Raw genomic sequence first — 21,644 nt, forward strand, 5'->3', positions numbered from 1 at the left:
GTTGCAAAGGGGCCCCCCCCCCCCCCATAAGGCAGATCACTCATATTTACATCACCTAACTACTGTTGGATGAGAAACGCCAAAAGGGAAAACTACAGGGGTCCAGTGCTTTCTTTCCACACTTCCAAAATATATGAAACCACAAGTCCATCTAAGTCTCTCTTGTCCACAGGGCGACAACATTGTTGTGTGATTTTACTGCAGACACTCCCAGTCTGTACCTGGACAAGGTCCTTTAGCATCCAAGGCAAAAGTTCAAAGTGTCCCCCCCATGAGCTGTGAACTACTCCAGTTCCTGCCCATTTTGCAACCCCCTCTTGCTGAAGTGTCCAAGGTGGCCAACTCTTCTGCCAACCCCTCATTCCAGCCCTGCCTCCAGGCTTGTTTGTAGACTCGGCTTTGCTCAAGAATTCCCCAGGAGCCTCAAAACCCATTGCACTGACCGGAACTTATAAGGTCAACATCTGGTCTGACCCTGCCTATTGCCAAATATTGACCCATCAGTGTGATGGGCACCTTTAACCTACAGCAAGAAGTGGATGGCTGGAGATGGTGGACCAGAGCCCAACCTGTGGAGAAGGTTTGAGGGGTATTTTTGGGGCTCTGGAACAATGCTCAGCCTGTGTGTTGACACTTGCGAGGTACAAAGTCTTTTACATCCACTTCAGGTTTGGTTTTGCTGCTGACAAGGATCACTTTTTATACATATGGTTTAAACTTGGAGAAAAAACATGTATGATGACTACAATCCCTGCAGCTTGAAAGTTGTATTGAAAGAGTACCTCAGGCTTGTCAGCAGATAGTTTGGCAGCCATGTTTAAGCCCTGATGATGGTGGAGGGGGTGTTTTAGACCACCAAAACGCAATGGGCAGCAAGGGATGAAATCACAGTGGATTGCAATTAGCCGTTGGACCTCTACGTGGACCGGTTGTGCCAGGCCCAACCCCAACAGAGTGGGTTTTCCAGCTTTCAACACTGAAACAGTGAGCAATCGAGGTTCTTGAAGTTGACGCATTCAATCTACAATCCTTCCTGAAGCCAAGAGAACTGCTGGTTTACCTAATTAAAGCTGATTGATTAACTAATTGACCTATCTGGTCCCTTTTTATTCAGTGGGGTTGATTTCTTCTGTATTCTTTCATTACATCTCGTTAATTGACAACATTATTATTATTACTGTACTTACAATAATAAGTGGCTGTTAAGCAGCACATCGAGAGTCCTGTCTCTAATTGTTGAATCATACGGCCGAAAACTTGAAAAGAACTAAATGAACTAAAAGTTAATATCACAACAGTAATTCACCCGGGGGACTAGATTTTAAAGGGCAACGCGGCGTTAAGGCACATCTTAGGTAATTAAACTGGCAGTTTAACGGCAGCAGTGTGTAATACTCAGGCGTGTGTACGATTCATTAGCGCAGTCCTTCTTTTTAAGGTAGTAGACAAAGCTGGCTCGAATTATGACTGAATTTTTATTTGCTATTCATTTTATTATATAATGCTGACAAATAGGAATGCACCGATACCGGCATTGAGTACCAATAATTTTTTCCGGTACTCACCGATACCGAATATCGAGTACCGTAAGTCCCATTCAGGAAGCCAGCGGCATGTAATGCAGTACAGCTGTGCACATTCATGTGAATGAGGCCTACATTGCAAAGCCTGAAAAGGTAAAGGCTTCCTCTGTGCCCTGATGCTGTCAAAAACCTAGAGAGCACGAGGGGGGCTGAGTGACACCATGCGTTTCAAGTCAAACATGGTGCTATGCGTTTATCAAGGTGCATGTGTTATATGGCTGTATATAGTTCATTGAGTATTTCCAGGATGTACTTCCACTTTAGTCAGACACAGAGCTCCTTTTAGGGATTAAAGTGACACTAAACTTGTGAGTAAAATCCTGGAAAAACATCCAAATACCTGAACTATTAACAACAATGTATCTTATTTGTGTATCACTCGGCTGTAGATCCTCCAATCATATCTGAATTGGTGCTGGCACTGTCCTTCCTTCTGGAGGGGGGCTACTTTTGTCCCCATGGTCCATGTGTGTGTTGTAAAGTAGTCACCGCTACAAGCTCACTCCTGTGATGGACTACAATCCCAATACAAATGAGTAAACTAAAACATGAGATTGTAGTCCATCACAGGAGTGAGCTTGGAGCGGTGACTACTTTACAACACACACAGGGACCATGGGGAACACAAGTAGCCCCCTTCCAGAAGGAAGGACAGTGTCAGCACCAATTCAGAGATGATTGGAGGACCTACAGCTAAGGGCTTGTTCACGCCAAATGCAGACGGGTTCTGCATGAGTTTCTGCACACGCAGTGCAGTGGGTTGTGCCGCATTTTTGCCGCGTTTATTCATGCATTCCGGGCAGTTTTTGTCTTTTCTTTTTTTTAAATGGGCTTTCAGTGCGTTCCAAGGCGTTTGCATGAGTTTGCGATGTGTTTGCATGCGTTCCAGAGCAGGTAAAATAGGGCTTGCTGCAGTTGTTTTTACATGCTCTGGAACTGAACGCTGCGGTGTGAACTAGAGCCCAAAATACCATTGGAATACATTGGACGCAGTTTTGATCCGGTCTGTAACTGCTCTGCTCCTGGAGCGCGCTTGGTGTGAACAAGGCCCGAGTGATACACAAATAAGATACATTTTTGTTAATAGTTAAGGTACTTGAATGTATTTTTAAGATTTAATTCCTGAATTTAGTGTCACTTTAATGTGTCCATCCCGGATTCATTCACATCAGTCCCTGGCCTCAAGGAGCTTAAAATCTAAGGTCCCTATCTCACATGCACATACAAAAGGCCAATTTAGAGTTTAGTGTCACTTTGAACTTAAAATATCTACATAAAACAATAACAAGAAATTACATTAACCATTACTTGAGGATAAACACTGTAATAATAACTTAATAATAATACAAATATTTGCTTAGTAGAGATACACACAATATAATAATAAATCATTAGAGGTGCACTCTGCACACATACTCGTACATCTTTAATAAACTCTTCAAACCCGTGAAGTGTCATCTTGTTCATTCTATCCGGAATTCTGATGGTCTACAGTCTCTCCTGGTTGTATACATATATATGAATACTAAATTTATGACTTCTCCTTTATTGGAGTTTCTCTGGAGTGCTTGATGCTGGAGTGTTTATAAGCGGGAAATACATTTTTGCAGTCAAGCCAACACAAATGATGAAATAATGTTTGTGGATTTTGTTACACGGCGGCTCGTTAAAAACGCTAAAATGCAAATATGAAATCCATATAAATGAGTTGTTTTATCTAAACTAGACTTCCCTCTCTCCTCATCTTTATTACATAAGGGGAAGGGTGTTCTGTAGTCCAGCAGAAAAGGCTGACAACCCAGCTTTGGTATTTCAGTGCAACAGAGGCAGCGTGTTCGCAAACAGGAAGTTAGGAGCCTTACCGGTTTTCTAAAGGTCGGCAGGTATTTTTCGGTACTTGCACCATTTTTAAAAAGAGACAAACAACGGGGGAATATACATATTGTATATTGCAAATATGTACTGCATGTGTTTCCCCCCCCCCCCCCCCAAACTTCATATATACTTTAAAATAGAACTCCAGGGTTAACTGCTTATGCCTAGGGGACAGGAAAAAGCTATTTTACTTACCTGATCGCTGCTCCCCAGCAGTCTTCTCTTTCCCCCCTCCACTCCAGCTGTGGACTGTCCCTTAGCATCCTCACATACCAGGCAAGGCTATGGAGCCTTCATTGTACATGATGACATCAGCTATCCCTAGAACGCTGGTGCGAAGGGCATAGAAGACTGCAGGGAGCGGTCTAGCAGCCTGGAGGGAGTCAGCGGGTGTAGGGATCAGGTATGTAAAACAGCTGTTTCCTGTCCCCTAGGCATAAATGTGCAGTTAACCCGGGGCAGCCCCACTGCAAGGGAAAATATTTCATTTACCTGGAATGGGTAGGGATGGGGGGGAATGGGTGAAGGTGGGGATGGGTTGTGGGGGCAATGGCTGGGGTTGGGTGTGCTAGTGGTGACTAAAAGGGTGGGGAGGGCTAGGGACCAGGGGATGGAGGCAGGGAGCGTGGCCTCTGCATCATCTGGCAGGGATGCCAACCAGATTGTCCCAGGTGCTGAGAGCTGATACATCTCCATGCCCGACTCTTAGCAACCTGGGACGCCCTGGCCAGAAAGTGGGGTGGCAGGCACATTGTGCCATGCCCCTCTGCCTACTCCCCCTCCCCCTCCCCCCCAACCACGTGACCCAAAGAGATGCCACCTGAAGCACAGCCCTGCATGTACTATAGCAAAATAATGCATGACGGATGGAAAACAGTCTACTTCCCTTGGATAAAATCTGCGCAGCACAGCAATGACTGTAGGAAGGGAACACAGCTACGTAGAAGCCATCATTAAAATTAGTGTGTGTGTGTGTGTGTGTGTGTGTGTGTGTGTGTGAGTGAGTGAGTGAGTGAGTGAGTGAGAGAGAGAGAGAGAGAGAGAGACCGGGTGATTGATTCAGCCTCCTTCCTCCATCTGAGAATGGAATATCACTTTTGTTTTCCAGACCTGAAATCCTTCACACAGCCAAGGTGAAATATTGCACTGTGCACACAGACACCACTCCGTGAGAAGAGACTATATTATACCCCCTGCCAGAGAGGTTTCCATCAAGCAGCCCTGTAATTGTACCAGCAAACGAGGCCTGTTGTCACCCTACTGCTGAGCCCCTCGCAGAGGGCCTGCTGTTCCCCCCTCAGCTATAAACGGCTTCTTATCTCAAATAAATAGAAGGAGCAGGTGATGGAAAAGTCACATTATCCCTGGTTGAGCCTTCCCTGTGGTGACAGAGTGACAGCTGACAGCGTGAAATGCTCAGGAATGGCCAAAGAAGCGGGCTGTCACTCTATAATCTTCAGCCACTTTATCCTACATGGTACAAACTTAAGAGGATTCGGCAAGACAGCATAGACAGCAACACTAACATGGGGATAATGGGGGAGGTCTGTGGATGAGACATATGAGGAAGACAGCTGATGGGAATAAAATAATTCCTCTTTAATCGGAACAAAGCAGTAGACTTCCCCTACAATCCCTGGCCCATGGGCCCCTCCTTACACCCAAATGTGTTCTTAACCCTTGCAGGGGGGATACCACAGTGCTGCAAGGGTTAAGTTCTCAATTTTGTCTAGGTGCTAAAAAAAAAAAAAAAAAAAAAGAGAAATGGCCATTTGACTGAAATAGAAAGACATAAAGAAAAATGCTGTCTTTGAACGAAAATGACAACGAATACATATAAAAATTTCTAAAATGGGTTTATGTGTTTAATGTGCAAGTTGGAATAAACAGGGAAAAGTGGAGTGCTGAGATAGAACCTTTCTTAGGAGTGTTCATTTATTTTCGCTATAGCCATTCGTCTGGTTGCGTTGTATTTTATAAATGCAGCATGCCCTGTTCTCCTCCTGCCTTTAGAATGATTTTATTCCTCTCAACAAGAAAACAGCAATGCAATGTGATTGAATAGTACACACTCCAAATGCAAAACATTTCCCCTGAAAGCTGTTGCCTCTGTGATGTTGCTCTTGTACGCTAACCCTTAGGCCTTGTTCACACCAAGCGCGGAGCAGATCCGGACCAGAGCAGCTGCAGACCGGATCAAAACTGCGTCCAATGTATTCCTATGGTATTTTGACCTCAAGTTCACATCGCAGCGTGCGGATCCAGACCGGATGAAAAAAATGCGGCAAGCCCTATTTTACCTGCTCTGGATCTGGTCTGGAACGCATCAAAAACGCATCAAAAACGCATGCAAGTGCCTGAAAGTCCATGTTAAACTTATTTTTTTTTTTTTTTACCAAAACCGGCCCAAAACGCATCAAAAACGCGTCTAAAACGCGGCACAACCCACTACACTGCGTGTGCAGAAGCCTGACCGGATCTGGTCTGCATTTGGTGTGAACAAGGCCTTAGGGATCGTTCACGCCAGCAGTGCTTGGCAGTCACAACACAAGGGCAGGCAAAATATTGTTTTCAGAGTTGCCAGTTCACACCAATGTGCTGAATTTGTGTGCCCTTAAAGTTCAACTGTGGGGTAAATTTACCCCCCTTGTCCACCCGTCTATCCCACACACCCCCAAGAAAAAAAAATCCCTATCTAAAAAACACTTTTTAACTTGCCTTAAGCCACAGCAGTCATGTGACGTCGCGGCCCCGAGTCTTCACCTCTTCTGGTTACTTCTTTAAGTGACTACGCGTGTGCATGAGGTGGACACTGCCCATTGGATATCCATTGGCCAGGGTCCTCTCAGGATCTAGAAGAGGCCCGACATCAGTGGAGGGGAGTGAAGGGGACCGGCAGTCTCGGGCGCCATCTTCCTGTTGGATCCGCAGTTCCCTCCCCCCACTCGAAAAAGGTGGTGAGGGACCAGAGGGGGACTTAGGTGAGTATACCTGACTTCACAAGGTAAGGGAAAAAGAAACGTCTATCTGGAAGGGCACGAGGTGAATAGGAGGGATGGGAAAAAACAGTACTTTTTGAGAGCAGTTGGGCTTTAAAAAAAAATAAAAAAAAGTTGCATTTTATCCCAGCAGCTTATTTGAAGATCTAAAAAGAGCCCCAAAACATTAAAAAGCAACACTGCAACATGTGTTAAAAATGAACTGCAATGCAGCACCTTGTGAAATCACACCCCAGAGACATGTGTAATATGTCCAGGTTAATGCGTGAGCTGCAGTCTAAATGAGGCCTTACTATGGTTCCTGAAATGCTGGACAGCTCCTTCACCAAGCCCAAGGTCTTAGCGGTGTTTTATTATAAATGTTCTCCTTTACAAATGGTTTCCCGTGTACAGAAATGAGTCAGAAACTGACAGTTCTAGGCCAGAGATGTAAATCCTGTGAACCTGGTTCCCTTTGGGGCTGCTCATGTGACCCTAAAGGAAGGGGTTTAGAAGAGCGATGTCCAAGCATAGACGAGAATTTTCATGTGAGCAGCACAGGAGACGGACTCATAGGGCTCTTGTACAAAGCTATCTCTGCCCTTGTTCCCTTTTGTTTTGGCTATTTATAAACACAGCGAGGTCAATTTTACAGTATAGGTTCGCAATGAGCTATAAATCAGGACAGACACCAGTGTCTCAACCACTCCTCCCTCACTAAACCCTATTAAGTCCAAAAATTCCCAGTTTACAAAGTTCTAAAGCCCTGATGAAGGCGGAATGCTGGCGCCCTCAAAACTTGTTAATAGCTTTATTCTATGTTGCTTTGATATGAATGAGTGGTCTTTGGACTCTACAACCATTTTGGTACTACCTTAACTCTCAGACCCTATTCAGTATGCCAGATTTGGAGTTCCCTGGGCTTTGAGAGCAGGCTAAACAGAGCCAGAAAGCTCCATGACCAGATTCAACTTTGATAATACAGGACTGCCATAATGAATGATTCAGCGCCTTATAGTCTTACATTTCAGAACATTGAAGAACAAGACATGGTAGGACAGTAATGAGGGGAGGCCAGATGCAGGTAGAGCACAGACAATACTGGTTACTAGAGATGCACCGATACCGGTATTTCGGTATCGAGTACCGATATTTTTTATTTGTACTCGCCGATACCGGTTACCAAGTACCGGAAGTCCCATTCATTAAGCCAGGTGGCGTGTAAAGACTTGCCACCTGGCTTCCTGATTAGCAGAGAAGCCGTCCCCATGCTTCTCGTCAGTGCTGCCCGGCTTCGGGAAGTATGGGGCTAGGCATCCGAGCATTTGGGCGAGTACGAGTACTCGCCCAAATAAGCGGCATTGGCACTGATACTAGTATCGGTGCATCCCTACTAATTACTATCCATTTGTCTTCCGCTTTGATTTCCTAGTTGAGTCCTCTTTAATTCTTCCCCATTTTATCCCAAACTTAACAATAAAGTTTTGCAGGGAGTTACACTTTAAGCACACAGGAGTGTGCAGATGGCTACATTGTATATGCATCACGTACACGCAAACTCATTAGTGGATAATTCTTTCATATTTTAGACAATAACATTCCCCCAATAAAAAGAACACAAAACATTTTTTTAAAATTGATAAGTCACCCACCGAAAGAAAGAAAAACAGGTCTAATTTACTCCAGAACGTGGCTGTGTCACAGAGACCCTGCGAACTGTTAATTAAATTTGCCATTAAAAATTAAATGATCTGAATAAGTAGGTGAGAGGCGTCTTTTCTCTCGCAGCTCCATAAATCAAATTGTTTCTTTTTTTTTTTAAAAATCTATTGCTACCCTTGCAATTCTCATCTTTCATACTGTCTGATTTCTCAGAGGAACCGTGTTTCCGACATCAGAAAAAAAAAAAAAAGGCGAGGGGGAGAAGAAGAATGTAATTAATTTACTTCAACAAATCTAAAAGATCATTTGATATCATTGTGCGGCGAGCGCGGCTGTTAAGCTGGGATCCGGATAGAGGGGCCGAGGATTAAAGAGACAGTCGGGGCAGCTGGAACCGGCCAGTTCTAGAATTACCCCCCTCCTCCATTGTGCTCCCGCCAAAGCCACGGACTGATTAAGCAGCTCTAATTTTCTATTTTAAACACACACGAGAGTTTCTGTGTTGGTCTGGATCTCCAAAGTGTGAAACGGTGCCTTTGGGAAACGGTCTCCAGGTAATTCTGCTTGTAATTTATTCACTGAATGTATTCTAGAAGACTTACAGACTGCAAACGGACAGCAAGAACTTTGTCTTCTCTCCAGAGGTTAATACAAGCCAAGAGGAAGGCTTTCTAGTCCCTTTAATAATGTATTGCCAATATATTCTGCAGAGCTTACAAAGAAAGCTTTACCGTTCTCATTAGTCCCCACCCCTAAGGAGCTTATGGTCACTTAAGAATCTAAGACTATCCCCAAGTTCCCATCTGGCCCCACGTTCAGTTTTTTTGAAAGGGCCTGCCACACTGACCAATGTGCCCCTGGTCTAATCTCCTCCATATATGACTGTTTACTAGCTAACCTCACTACTAATCCCCACACCTATATATCTGCCTGGGAGAGAGACCTTGGTTACCCCATTGCTCAAGCTGACTGGCAATCTATATGGGAAACGACCAAATCCAGCTTTCAGAGTGCGACCGCACTAGAGACCAACTACAAACTACTCTACCGCTGGTACCTTGTCCTGAGTCGTATGCGGGCATTCATACGGGGGAGTGCTTCCGAGATTTTGGAGAAGTGGAGTCCTATATACACACCTGGTGGTCCTGTCTGACAGCGCAGGCCTTTTGGCGCCGTGTACTGGACTTCTTGGTAAGACGCTACCGTTTGACCCGAAGGTGGAGTTACTCAACCTTCCTCCAGAAAACATAACTCGTGTCCATCATAAATTTCTGGTGCATGGTCTCACGGCGGCCAAGCAAACATTGGCGAAATAACAGTCCACTGTTATCACTTTTGCAGAAGTAAAACGCAGACTCCACTGGACCTTCATTAAGGAGCGTATCAATTGGTTTAGTATGTTCTCTCACAGCACGAATGGCGGTCTTGTGATGCAGTGACCCACGAAAGAACAACTTCCTCCTGATAACCCTGTAAGTTTGTTGGGCCCCTCAGTATGCGGGAGGACCCTAGCATATACTTGATCTGCTCGACAGGTAAGCCTACTACACCAGCGATACCTGTCACTTTCTTGAAATCTTGAGCTATGCCTCTCCCAATACATTCTGTAATTCCTTGCACTGCGTGCTGTAAGCTGTAGCCATATGCGCCCACTGTCTTTGCAAAAGTGCCCTGTTATGTCAAAAGCAATAAACATCTTTAATTTCAAGAATCTAAGACTATAGGCTCCTTGGGGGTGGGGACTAATGAGTGATAAAGCTACACAGGCTCTTTATGGCTGTTTTTTGGGTAAATAAATAAAACTAAAAATAGTATGTTTTTGCAACACAGGAGAATACTTGATCACCCACAAGAAAAGCACAAAGGCTAAAGGAGCAACTACACCACAAAAGGGCAGGGACTATATCCTACAAATGCTACCCTTCTATTTTTTTTTTCTCTCAATAGGTTATGTCATGTACCTGGAGTGAGACCGAATGGAGGAGGTAGCGTCCCTTGCGTCCCACGTCCAACTTGGCTGGATATGAGGACAGGGAGAGGAGGACACAAGGTAGCACTGGTGCCTGGATGGTAGGAGACCAGATGCAAGCGGGGTACTGGAGCAGAAGACAGAAGCTGGGTCGGTGGCACAAGCCGGGGTCAAGCCAATCAGGAGCATCAGTGCAAATTCAGGATCCAAAAGCAGGGCCAGGAACGAGCAGAGGTCAAAGCCGGGAATCAAGCGGGTACAATCAGCAGGCAGAAGAAAGGTCAAGGCAAGCCGGGTCAAATAAACAGAAGATAACAGGATCACGGGAACTACAGACACAGGAATAGCTAAGGATCAATCAGCAATGAATGTGTGCCACAAGTCGTCCAGATGTCACTTCCTGTGCGACTTTGCGCACGCTTTCCAATACGCCCTCTTATGCGCACACACGCAGTGAGCGTGTTTGCCCTTTGATACTAAGAATGGGTTTTCCGGACATGCGCATAGGGGCGCACGGCACTCTGGGCATGCGCGCTACGTCTCTTATATATATTATATATATATTTTTTTTTATTCTTGGGTTTAGATATCCTTTAATGTTTCTCTTTAACGCCTATGTGTGCACAGTCTAAAGATGTAAAACCTAATAGAAGATAAAACATAAATGTAAGCTAATAAAAGTGAGTAAATTGAATGTTTGCATAGAATTGGTGACTTTTGGAAACTGGCTTGTGTTTTGCAGGGAACCGGGAAGGGTGCTTTTCGATGCAATCAATTTACCATGACAGGCACAGGTAAACAGCACTCTAACACGATGACTGAGTATTGGTCTTCTCGCTAGCTGCTGCCACGGACAGGATAATGCACAGCGTCACGATGTAGCCCGGGGCGGTAAGAGAAAACCTTTTCATTGTGTTGTGTTTCTCCTCTCCACTTATTTTATCTGCCGCTGAAAAATACCAGGCCTCGCATTTATATGATTACCGCAGTTACAGCCACAACGTCTCGTTCTTCGCTTTTAACTGCTTGGAACCCGCGATAAAAACACCCCATCTGCAAAACTACTTACACACCAGTGGAGAAATAAAACAAAATGGGATGGGGAAAAAAGTATATCTGTAAAACAGCGGCAGGTATCAAGATCTTAAAGGTAGAGGAGGAGTTTTGGTCATGGTGATGAATTTTTTAACACATACCAAAAACGGTTTTAAGCTTGAGTCTTATGGTTTCCGCTATACAACAATGGAGGTTTAACTGCTGGGACCCCATTGCTGGAAATGACTGTATGCGGTTTTCGGCACTCAAATAATTTTAAAAAATGGGGGGAGGGGCATTATCTCGCTGAACTCTCTCCAGTCCTTATGTACGTGACATGACCGATTACCCTGGAGACAACCAACCCCACCCCTTAAAAAGCAACCATAAACCTGACCCTGAAAGTCCTAACTTTGAAGTGGCCAAGCTATGGGCATTCTAAGTTTTACATACTCAAGCAGTAAATGAGTTTAAAAACAAGCCCTCACCTATGGAGCTGAAGGCACTGTTGAGCAATTCATCCTCAAAGTTCACAACAAAGACACTAAAGTCCGTTGATTTCTTAGTCCTGCTTTGTGTTTACATTAGAAGGCCTGTAGTATGCCAAGTCATTGCTGTCAGAGGGATCCGGAGGAGATGATCTGGCTGAGAAAACCAACTACAACCTCAACATCATGGCTTTTTTTGATAACTTTAAGGATGAAAAGGTGCTCTTTGTTCCTGAGAAACTGCCATAATATAGCAAAGGCAAAAATCTGTAATAAACAAAATGCTTACATTTTTGAATTGTCCTATTTTACCTCAACAAAGCCAGCTACTTTAAATCATGGTCATCAACTCTAAAGTGGACCTGAACTGAAACAGTGTTGATTTGAGATCTTACAGGGGACATGTAGAAATGTTTACTGTACCTAAGCATAACCCTGAAGGATTTAACGTTTGTCTTGAATTCTTTATGAAACATAGCAGTTCATGTTCTGTGGCTAGGGACTCCTGCCTTAGTCTTATACCCTGTTTCCCTGAAAATAAGACCTAGTTATGACCATTCCCAGGGCCGGTGGTGGCATAAGGGGGAACTTGGAGAGGCAGGACAGAATCAGCTGTGCCAACGAAGCCAGCGCTAGAGGAAGCAAGGCGGCACCGGAGGGAGCAGAGCCGCATAAGCCGATGCCTCCTCTATAGCGCCGCTCCTGTCACAAGCGGAGTGATACCAAATGCACTCCGCCTGTGAGGAATCCATAGTGAAAGTGCGCTTCGCTCATTCTGTACAGCGATTGGTTAGCAAATTGCTCTTGGAAAGGTACGGCACCCCTGATTGCCCTGCTCACCATATTTTTGTACATTAATACATGTAGACTTTTCTACATGAATAAGTGTGGATTGTTGTACATAAAAAAAATAAGACCTACCCCGAAAATAAGACCTAGTGTGGTTTTTTCTTAGTCAAAAAAATATAAGACAGTGTCTTATTTTCGGGGGGAAACACGGTAGCTGTATATCTACAGTGTAAGATTGTCTGTCACACTGCTGACTCCAGATTTGGAGCACGGCTTGCTGAAGTTATTACCATGCTGCTCACTGTTCTCCTTGCTTGAGAGAAAGCTGTACCTGAGGACTTGCAGTGCAAGGATGTCCCTGCATCTGCTGCATTCATTCTGAGGATCCATGCATCTTGAAAACTCCACCACCAGTCAGTCATCAGTCTTCAAGAGTGCAAGCTCTGCCTCTACCAATATGGTTGCCTCCACATAAAGTGAACCAAGGCATGGTAAGTTAGTAACAGGTAAAAGATCGACTGTAGTGAGCCTATGGGCAACACTGGTGATTGGTCCTTTACCCTCTGCTTGCTGTGCTTTTTTGGCCACATCTTCCACAGTTAGGGCTCTCTTTAGCTTAGACATGCCTTAGCCAGACTCTACGAACTCAAGTAGGCTAATTTCCTGCAGGATTCCCAGAGATACAAGGTACCTGCGGCTGATTTTAGGGTTCACCTTACTAAAATAATTTTTTTTAACCTTTTTAGGAGGTCCAACTAATTATTTTCTGAAAATGCAAAATCCGCATCCCTCGAAAGGGTTAACAGCAACCCAGTTGGGTCGTAACAATGTCAGCCCCAGCCAATTCCCTCCTTTAATGCACTTCCTGCTCCCTTGGGCTCCCTGCAAAAGCGGGAACCCACTCAGAATGCAGTTTTGCTCGTTGCTGCTAATTAGGGTGCTTATACTTCTCAATTCAATGTAGCACTCGCTTTATGGGAAGGCCGTAAAACGCGCGCGCCATAAACAAGAGGCAGAGGAAAGTCAAGGAATGTATTTTACTCCGAGGACACAATTTAAAATAAGATAAAAAGGAGAACTTTGGAGGAGAGAGAAGCGAAGACTTAACGGTAATTTGCATAGAAGTGCCGTGTAATTTGATGTAATGTACTGTACATCAGACGAGCAGGCACTTAGATGGGCATAGACGGAGTAGAGAACATCTGACATCTGCTGCGTTTTATTTATCCTAATAGAAATGTTTCTCCAGTTCATCACATTAGCAGACATTCTCTCCACTAATGCTTTGAAAGCAAAATGTGCCCGTCGGTCTTCCTGCTCCCGTACTTTATGGGATGCAGAGAATGTTTGTTGAAGAAGGGATTAGGGAATGGGGAAGGTAAGTCGTTTTTTAACCCAAGCTGTCTTCCCTGGGTACTTTCTTAAACGTCATTAAAATGGACCTACAGACAGAGTTTTAAAAACCTAAAACAGTCAACATATTACATATAAAAAGGGAAGTCGAAAGTAAAACTCCACGCAAGAATCGTCATTGTTATAATTATTATAGAGGATTGATATAGTGGCAACAATCTGCGCAGCATTTTACAACATGGAGGGAGTACAGTTACAATACAGGAGGGTCCTGCTCATGAGAGCTTACAATTTGGTAGAAGGAGCAGAGGCGTCCCGTGGCGGGGTGGCATCCAGTGCGGGTACCGGGTGACAACCCGCAGTGATGTCATCACGTCACGCTCTGTACCGCTGTTACCTGCCGGCGGCCATCTTGGTGATGGACACTGGCAGAGAGAGGAGGGGACATTCACATGGCGGGATAAGGTATGCCGCCGGGTCCCCTCCTCTCTCAAACAACTGTAGGGCTCTCGGTCCTAAACCAAGTGCCTGACTTTTCAGAGGGGGTGACACCAAAATGACTGTCAGTGATTTTGGTGTCGCCCGTGCATAGAAGAATTGGAGTGTAAGAAACACAGAGGTGACTTTTAGAAACTGGTTTGCTTTTTGCAGGGAACCGGGAAGGGTGCTTTTCGATGCAATCAATTTACCATGACAGGCACATGATACAATAAGTAATAATTGTGTGCTATGAGCTAAAGGAAGAAGGAAAAGGACAGTTATTATTTGGTGGTGGGATAGGCTTCCCTGCAGAGATGAGTTTTCAAGGATCACCTAAAGATAGAAAGAGTAGGAGATAAGTGGACAGATTGGGGTAGGGAGTTCCAGAGGATGGGGGACACTCTGGAAGCAGGAGGTCTTGAAAGGAGCGAAGAGGATGGTTTGGGTGATATTTTTGAGATGAAGTTGGCGATATAGCTGGGGCAGAGTTGTAGCTGGCTTTGTATACTGTTTGAATTGTATTTGTTGGGCAAATAGGGGCCAGTGGAGAGATTGTCAGAGAGGGGCCGCAGACACTGACCTGCTCCACTGATCTCCTGATCCTATGGCCTCATTCATACACAACGTGAGAGCAAAATTGTACGCATATTTGTAAATGTGTATAGTCGCGTATATATGCGCGTATGCGTGAACTGTATGCAATCCCAGAATGCATCGCTTTTGATAGAAACTCCAATGTACTGTACGAGCGTACGTGTGTGAATGTGTGAATGTATGTATGTATGTATGTGCGCACGCACGTAAAATACGCCGAAATGCCGAGCCTGGACTCCTCTCGGTTCCATTTTTTGAGCATCTTTACGCAGCGCAAAAATACGGCTCCATACGCAGCTATGTGTATGGAGCCATGTATTTGCATATGCTGCATATGGGAAAAACCGCTGTGCGCATCTATGTGCAGCTTATTATACGGCAGTGTTAATAAGGACTAAGGATGTACTGCTCATAAATGTTCTACTATACCCATAGCTGAAGTATGTTGATCGATCAGCTTCCTCTACCACATAAAAGAATAGTTTTAGAACTTCAGAAGGTTCAATACTACTTTAAGTGTGTTGACTATTAAACAAGTGATGCCCTAAGAAGAACAAAAGCTGTCTTGTATGAAGTGGTAATTGTTTTACATTTAGATATGCCTGGTCCAGTGCATTGTGTTGTGCATTAATATGCCAAATAGGCTGCCAATGCACTACAACAGACTAGAAAAAAAAAACACTGACACAATTTTTTCTGATGTAGAGCACCACAATGCACAGTAGTGAGCTGTAACACCTGTGCATTCCTTTAATGCATTGAGGTGCTGTTGAAAATGAATGCACCCAGGTGTAATGCTGGCCTTATGGGTTAGGTGATCACGCAGGGGAGGGTTAAGGGTTATTATTACTCTTTTTTTTCTTCTTTTTATATGTTAGGGAGTTCAACTTCAAAAACTTGCAATACTGAGAACAAATGCACACAATCCTTTCAACAGAAGAGCAGGCACATACAACAAATTGCTCTGGGCAACTGGTCGAACAGAATAGCTAATGTTCATAGTAGCAGCCCTACCACCTTCTCAGACTGAGTGTCACAGTTCAGCTGCAGACTTGCAGCTGAACTGTTACTTGTAGTTCTACAAATATATACATACCTCTTACCCCTGGTTCTGCAGGCATGAAGGGCTGTGCTGTTGCTTGTAGTCCTCCAGGCATGTGCTCTGAACCTGACTCACTCTTGCACCAGTCTGGCAGCTTTAGGCCTCGGCCGAGCAATGCTTTCCTAAGCTAGAGCGGGCCCCCGGTTGTGATTCAACCTGATTGCCTTGAAGTTGATCTGTGTCCTGACTGTTGACTTGTCCCTGGAAAACCCAGTCTTCTGTCTGTCCCTATCCTTTGGATATTCCCTGGAAAGCCCATTCTTCTGTCTGGGATTTCCAGGGAATATCCAAAGGATAGGGACAGTCTTTTAGCGAAATCCGAACACTCTAGTGACGCACGGAAATTTTGGGGGGAGAATGAGCCGTGGCTTATTCATATGCAAATAGCTCCACCCATTCATATGTAAATATCGCAATCAAGACTATTTTCAGTGGGGGCCAGTAGCACCTATCTTAATTTTGGTTGCCCCTGTCTGCCTGACCTCTTGTGTCCGGGTCTCAGCTGCCATTAGACCCGGACACAGCATTCAAAACCCGAACTGTCCGGGTGAATCCTGGACAGGTGGCAACCCTATCTTCAGATTGTCCCTGGAAGTCCTGGTCCTCTGTCTGTCCCTGACCTTTGTTTTGTCCCTCGTTTGTGGGTCTGCAACCTTTCCAGAACTCTGGCCTTGTCAAGCATTCTTGGCCGTTAGGTTAGTCAGGTGAACCTAGGGATTGTGACCTGGGGTCAGCACGCAGCCAAGCCCATCTCCACCATCAGTAGCTCTGGTGAACACCGGCTGGCCCTTAGAATTCATATCCTGGGGGACCCCATGCCACCTATCTAGCATTGCAGCACCCTGCCCTGTACCTTGTCCTACCAGCTTAATCTGTCTTCCACTGCCTCATTCAGTTCCCCTGCTTGTACTCCAGCTCTGGGAGTCGTCAGCCTACACTGCTTGGACCCTTTTATCCAAGTGTCCCTGCCAGTGTAGTAGAAAGGGTCCACATACCTGACTCCAGTTCATACCTGTGAGCCCCGATCCGTGATACTGAGACAATATATATCGAACAGGGAAAACGGCTGCAAATATTTGCGCACAAATTTCAGAAAAGGTTTCAGAAACATGTTTAGATGTTGTTCTTTCATATTGTAGTGCAATCATTAGTGAGATACATTAAGTTTAACAAATTTCTCAAACTTGTAAATATTAATCATGGAACATTATAGCAATGTTTTTTTTTTTCCTTCACATAAACCAATTTGCAATTCATGTTTTGTGACCCTTTCAACTTCTTTAGGCTGAAAGAATGACTCAATGGGCGAAACCTAAAACTGCTTGACTAATACAGAGCTCCATTCTGTACCGTTAACAAAAGATGGCTTAAATCCCCAACACGTCATGTTGTTTAAAACTGGGGACATTATTTTTGTAATTCTGGTTTATGCAGAAGGCTTTTAAATGAGTAATGGCTGGTAGACGAAGGCTACAGAAATACAGATAATATGTAGGGGGGAAAAAAGTATACACGTAAATGCATTAGAGCCATGTACACCAAAGCATCCAAGCATTTAAAATAAATGCATTAGTAATGATGGAAAAATAATGACATATGTGGAAAAAAAGAAGGTAAAAGAGAAAATAAAGAGGGAGGGGGAGGAAGGCAGCAAGAAAGTAGAGATGTGGAATGAAAATGGTAGCACAGTCAAGACCCCCCAGAATTGAATGTGTAGAGGGAAAAGCTACCCATACAAAATTAGGCTCACAGTGACTATATTATGACAAAAGAAGTCAGATTACAGTCACAGCTGGGCTGTCTTCTGCTGCATAGTACGGTATACACTGAGTGGCCAGATTATTATGACCACCCCATCAGTACTTCGTTGGGCCACGAGATGACTTCGTTGGGCCGCCTCGTGACTCCACGAGATGGTGAAAGGTGATGCGAGGAATCTGAGACTGCACTGTTGCCCTTCTGTTGTCTTGTACCAGTCTTGTCCCTCCCCCGTTCTGCCCTAACATTGACTAGTCGCTGACGGCCACAATTCTCACGTTCAGACACAGATTTTCGGCTGACAGTCCGGTCTTTAAACACTTTAACAACAGCTGCTCTTGAACATTTAACGAATTCTGCTGTTTTGCTGATACTCACTCCATGGCTTGAGCGCCAACAATCATCCCACGTTTAAAGGCTGTTAAAAACGCGTTGTTTCCCTGTATCTTCAGAAAAAAAACCCTTCTGTCGTGGTAAACAGCCTGCTTCCCTATTTATAATGGTCTGGCCCTCTAGCAACTTCAGCGCGAAATTATAGCTAATTTGCCTACAAACGTCATAATAATGGTCACTCAGTGTATGTGTAGTGTCTCCAGTAGACACGTCAGTTGTAGATTCCCAACAGCACCATCAGGAAGCTGAATGCAAGACAGTGTGTTGGTGTTTGCAGGACTTGTTACGTTGTGCCCCAGGTGAGCGATGCGAGTCCAAATGGTAGTCTTCACCAGAGCAACACACAAGGGTTGATGGTCAGGAACCATTGTGGTCCCTGGTCTTTTCTGAAAACTGCTACCAGGTTGCAGGTCCAGGATTGCATCACCAGCGGGTGGCAGAAACAGAAGAGCTATGGTGCAGAGACCGTAGACGAGGCAGAAGACAATTTTGAGTAGTCAGATCCAAGCAGGGGTCGAGGCAGGCGGCAAGCAGTAGCTAGTCAGGCAGTCCAGATCAGCAATGAGTAAGCAGCAGAGAGAGCAGTAGATGAGACAGTAGTAAGGTCCAAGAAGGAGTCATGGCAGGTGGCAGGCAGTGGCAAGTCAGGCAGTCCAGGTCAGCAATGAGTGGGAAGCAGAGAAAGCAGTACATGAAAGAGTAGTCAGGTTCAAGCAGGGGTCATGGCAGGTGGCAAGCAGAGGCTGGTCAAGCAGTCCGGGTTGGCAACATGTAAGCAATAGACAGGGCAGCAAGCGAGTAGTCGGGCAATCCGGGTCAGTAACAATTAAGTAGGCTTTAGTGATATAGTGCTCCAGTAGCTTGTTAGAAGACACAGCTCTAAGCATGTTCAAGGGTCGGAGCTTAATTACCCCTCATGCCATTAGCATGTTCTGATACACATTGGAGGACCAAGACTGAACTGTAAGAAAAGTAACAAGGACATCCTGGGCTCTAGCAGGGCAGAGTGCCTGGAAAAGAGCAAATCCTAAACAGAGCTGTAACATCCCTCTACTAAAACTCTGCACGGTTCTTGTTGCAGTGGAAAGTGGTGGCATAACAATATGGCAGCCATTACAGTGGTCTTTGGTGGCCATGTGTGTTAGTAGTTGCACTGGCAAAGTAAGTTGGTGATTGAGCAATGTACCGGAACATCAATACTTGCAACGGGATAGTGTGGCCTTGAGGGATCTACCTTGAGCAGTTGTGTAGTTTGACTTTAGCGACTCTTGTGCTAAGGCCTTGTCCTCCTCCTCATTTCTTGTAAAATCAGAACAGCCAGAAAACTTTGAAATTAAAAGAGCAAACTTAAGCCAGTCCACGGAGAAATAGATTGAGATGTTTTGTTGGGTCGGCCACAGCTATCGCAAAAAGTTAGGATGTGCAGAAGAGTGTTCAGATATCTGAAGACCAGTTTTCTCAAACACTTGAACTCTGTATTTGCCTTGGTGTATTTCAGCTGTTTGCCTGGAGTTTGGTTTTAATTTTAAATCCTGGCAGAAAGAAAAATATGGTTGAAAAGGCGCTGAGCTGGGATGAGAAATCCTGCTTCTGCAGACCGCATATGTATCCGCAACTACAACATAACATGTACAGTCACTTTGTAAAAAGCGATAATTCAGTAGAGGGTCTAGAGAGCACCACATGTATTTTCAATTAAGCATTTTCGATGACCACAAGGCAAATCTCAGTGGGACCCTCCTCTCGCAGGATAATGATATCTCTACAGGAGGAAAAGGAATGAGGCAGCCTAATTTCTCCCGGTTACAGAGACAGGAGAGAACATTATCATATCATTCCATCCCAAGGACAGCAGCTGCATGATTAAAGCAAAACGCTCATCTGTTCCCATGCAGTCATTTCTGTGCTGTAGTTAAATCTGTATTATAAAAAGGAAAGATTTAATTTTTACTTGCTGTGTCAAGTTTACTAACACTATGTTTTAAATACAAATTTGTTGCCGGTGGCTGGCGTCAGTATCTCAGAAAAGGCAAACGCCCGCCTTGGAGATGCGAGAAGAAAACTGAAGAGTGCTGTATTCCAGAAAGGTCCCGAAAATATTGAGCGACACTCCCACAGATTTCAGACACTCATAGACTTTGGAAGCGGGCTGCTTTGTAAGAAATATGCTAGTTGTCAGGCTCTCGTGCTCATCTAATGATTTCAAATCATCTTCTAAATCATTTATCCAGAACAAGTTTGCAAATCAGGAGTTCTGACATCACTGGCAGTATTTGGGAATACCATGCCCATAGGCTGCATTCACACCTATGCATGAATGCAGAAAGCCATTTTTATTGTGCGTTTCTTTGCACCACTTGTACAGAAGCAGAATCAAGCATTTTTAGCCCCATAGACTTTTAAACAAGAACACTCCCATTAAAGTATAGGGGACCAAAATGTTTATATTTGCTTTAAAAGAAGCTCCCATATCTTCTGGAGCAACATAGGGTCCACCAAAACGTTTTGGCTGTGCATATCTTCTTGTCACCATTTGTGAAGCAAATAAAGTCCATCAGTGTCCTGTTGTTCATTGCTTAAGCCCTGATGAAGGTGGAATCTTGATCACTGTAAATGTTGTCACGATCTGGATCAGGCTCGGAGTCCAGTAGCTGAAACAGCAGGCAAAGTCGTAGTCAAACAGGCCGAGTTCGGTACACATGCAGATGGTTGTAGTGTAGGAGCCGGCAGAAGCGTAGTCAGGGATCAAGCCGAGGTCAGTAGCCAAAAAGTATCAGGTATGAAGTGGAAGAGGATGAGTAATCATTGAATCAGCAGCCAAAAGGTCGGTACACGGGTAGCAGTATGAGAGGATTGTATCACAGAAGAAGCAAGGAAGCAAGATATTGGCAAACAGGAAGTGCAGAGGCATTTAAATAGGAAGTTCAAGGGAGGAGCAAGGAGTTCAGAGTTCAGCAAAGATTAGGTTTAACTGAGGATTACACAGGAGATCTGGCAAGGAGCTACCCAAGGTTCTAAGGTGGCTCAGCAGGTAAAACCCCTGCCAGCTACAGCAGAGGCCCTGGGTCCTGACAAATGTGTTGGCTGTGCATATCTTCTTGTCACCATTTGTAAAGCCAATAAAGATTGGTTTTTGATCCTTGAGATGATTACCTTGCACTATATTAGTCTTTATTCACTTCTCCCATCTTGGTCATCCAAAGGCGCCTTCCCTCTTTAAGCTGTCGCACTTCATTCTGCAGGTGTGCAACAAGCACAGATAGTGCAGACCACACCACAGGATTACAATACTAATTTATTCTACTTACAACAGTGTGATCCAATTAGCACATGTAAATACAGATTGCCAGGTCCCGACTCGGGTTTCTTCTTTTGGCGCTGAAGCAAGACACAACAGACCATTTCTTAATCGGTTGGACTGTTATGCATATTTATGTTAATAATTTTTTAGGGAGAGGGCTGTACTGCGTCACAACTGCAGTGAATCTTGATTCAACACCTCACTGTATATAATTTCTGGCTGCGTGTATAGTTTCCTGTATTTTTCCTGCATGTTAAAAGTACATACCAGAGTTGCACAGTGAC

General features: G+C 44.6%; 1 protein-coding gene across 2 annotated transcripts in view; it reads right to left on the reverse strand.

The window, feature by feature from the left end:
• The window catches only part of CHCHD6 (coiled-coil-helix-coiled-coil-helix domain containing 6), a 220,847-nt gene that overhangs the window by 102,947 nt on the left and 96,256 nt on the right, over positions 1-21,644 (reverse strand). The gene's annotated exons all lie outside the window — the stretch shown is intronic.

This window comes from Nanorana parkeri, unplaced genomic scaffold (assembly GCF_000935625.1).
Source record: "Nanorana parkeri isolate BGI_ZX_2015 unplaced genomic scaffold, ASM93562v1 scaffold135, whole genome shotgun sequence".
NCBI lineage: Eukaryota > Metazoa > Chordata > Amphibia > Anura > Dicroglossidae > Nanorana > Nanorana parkeri.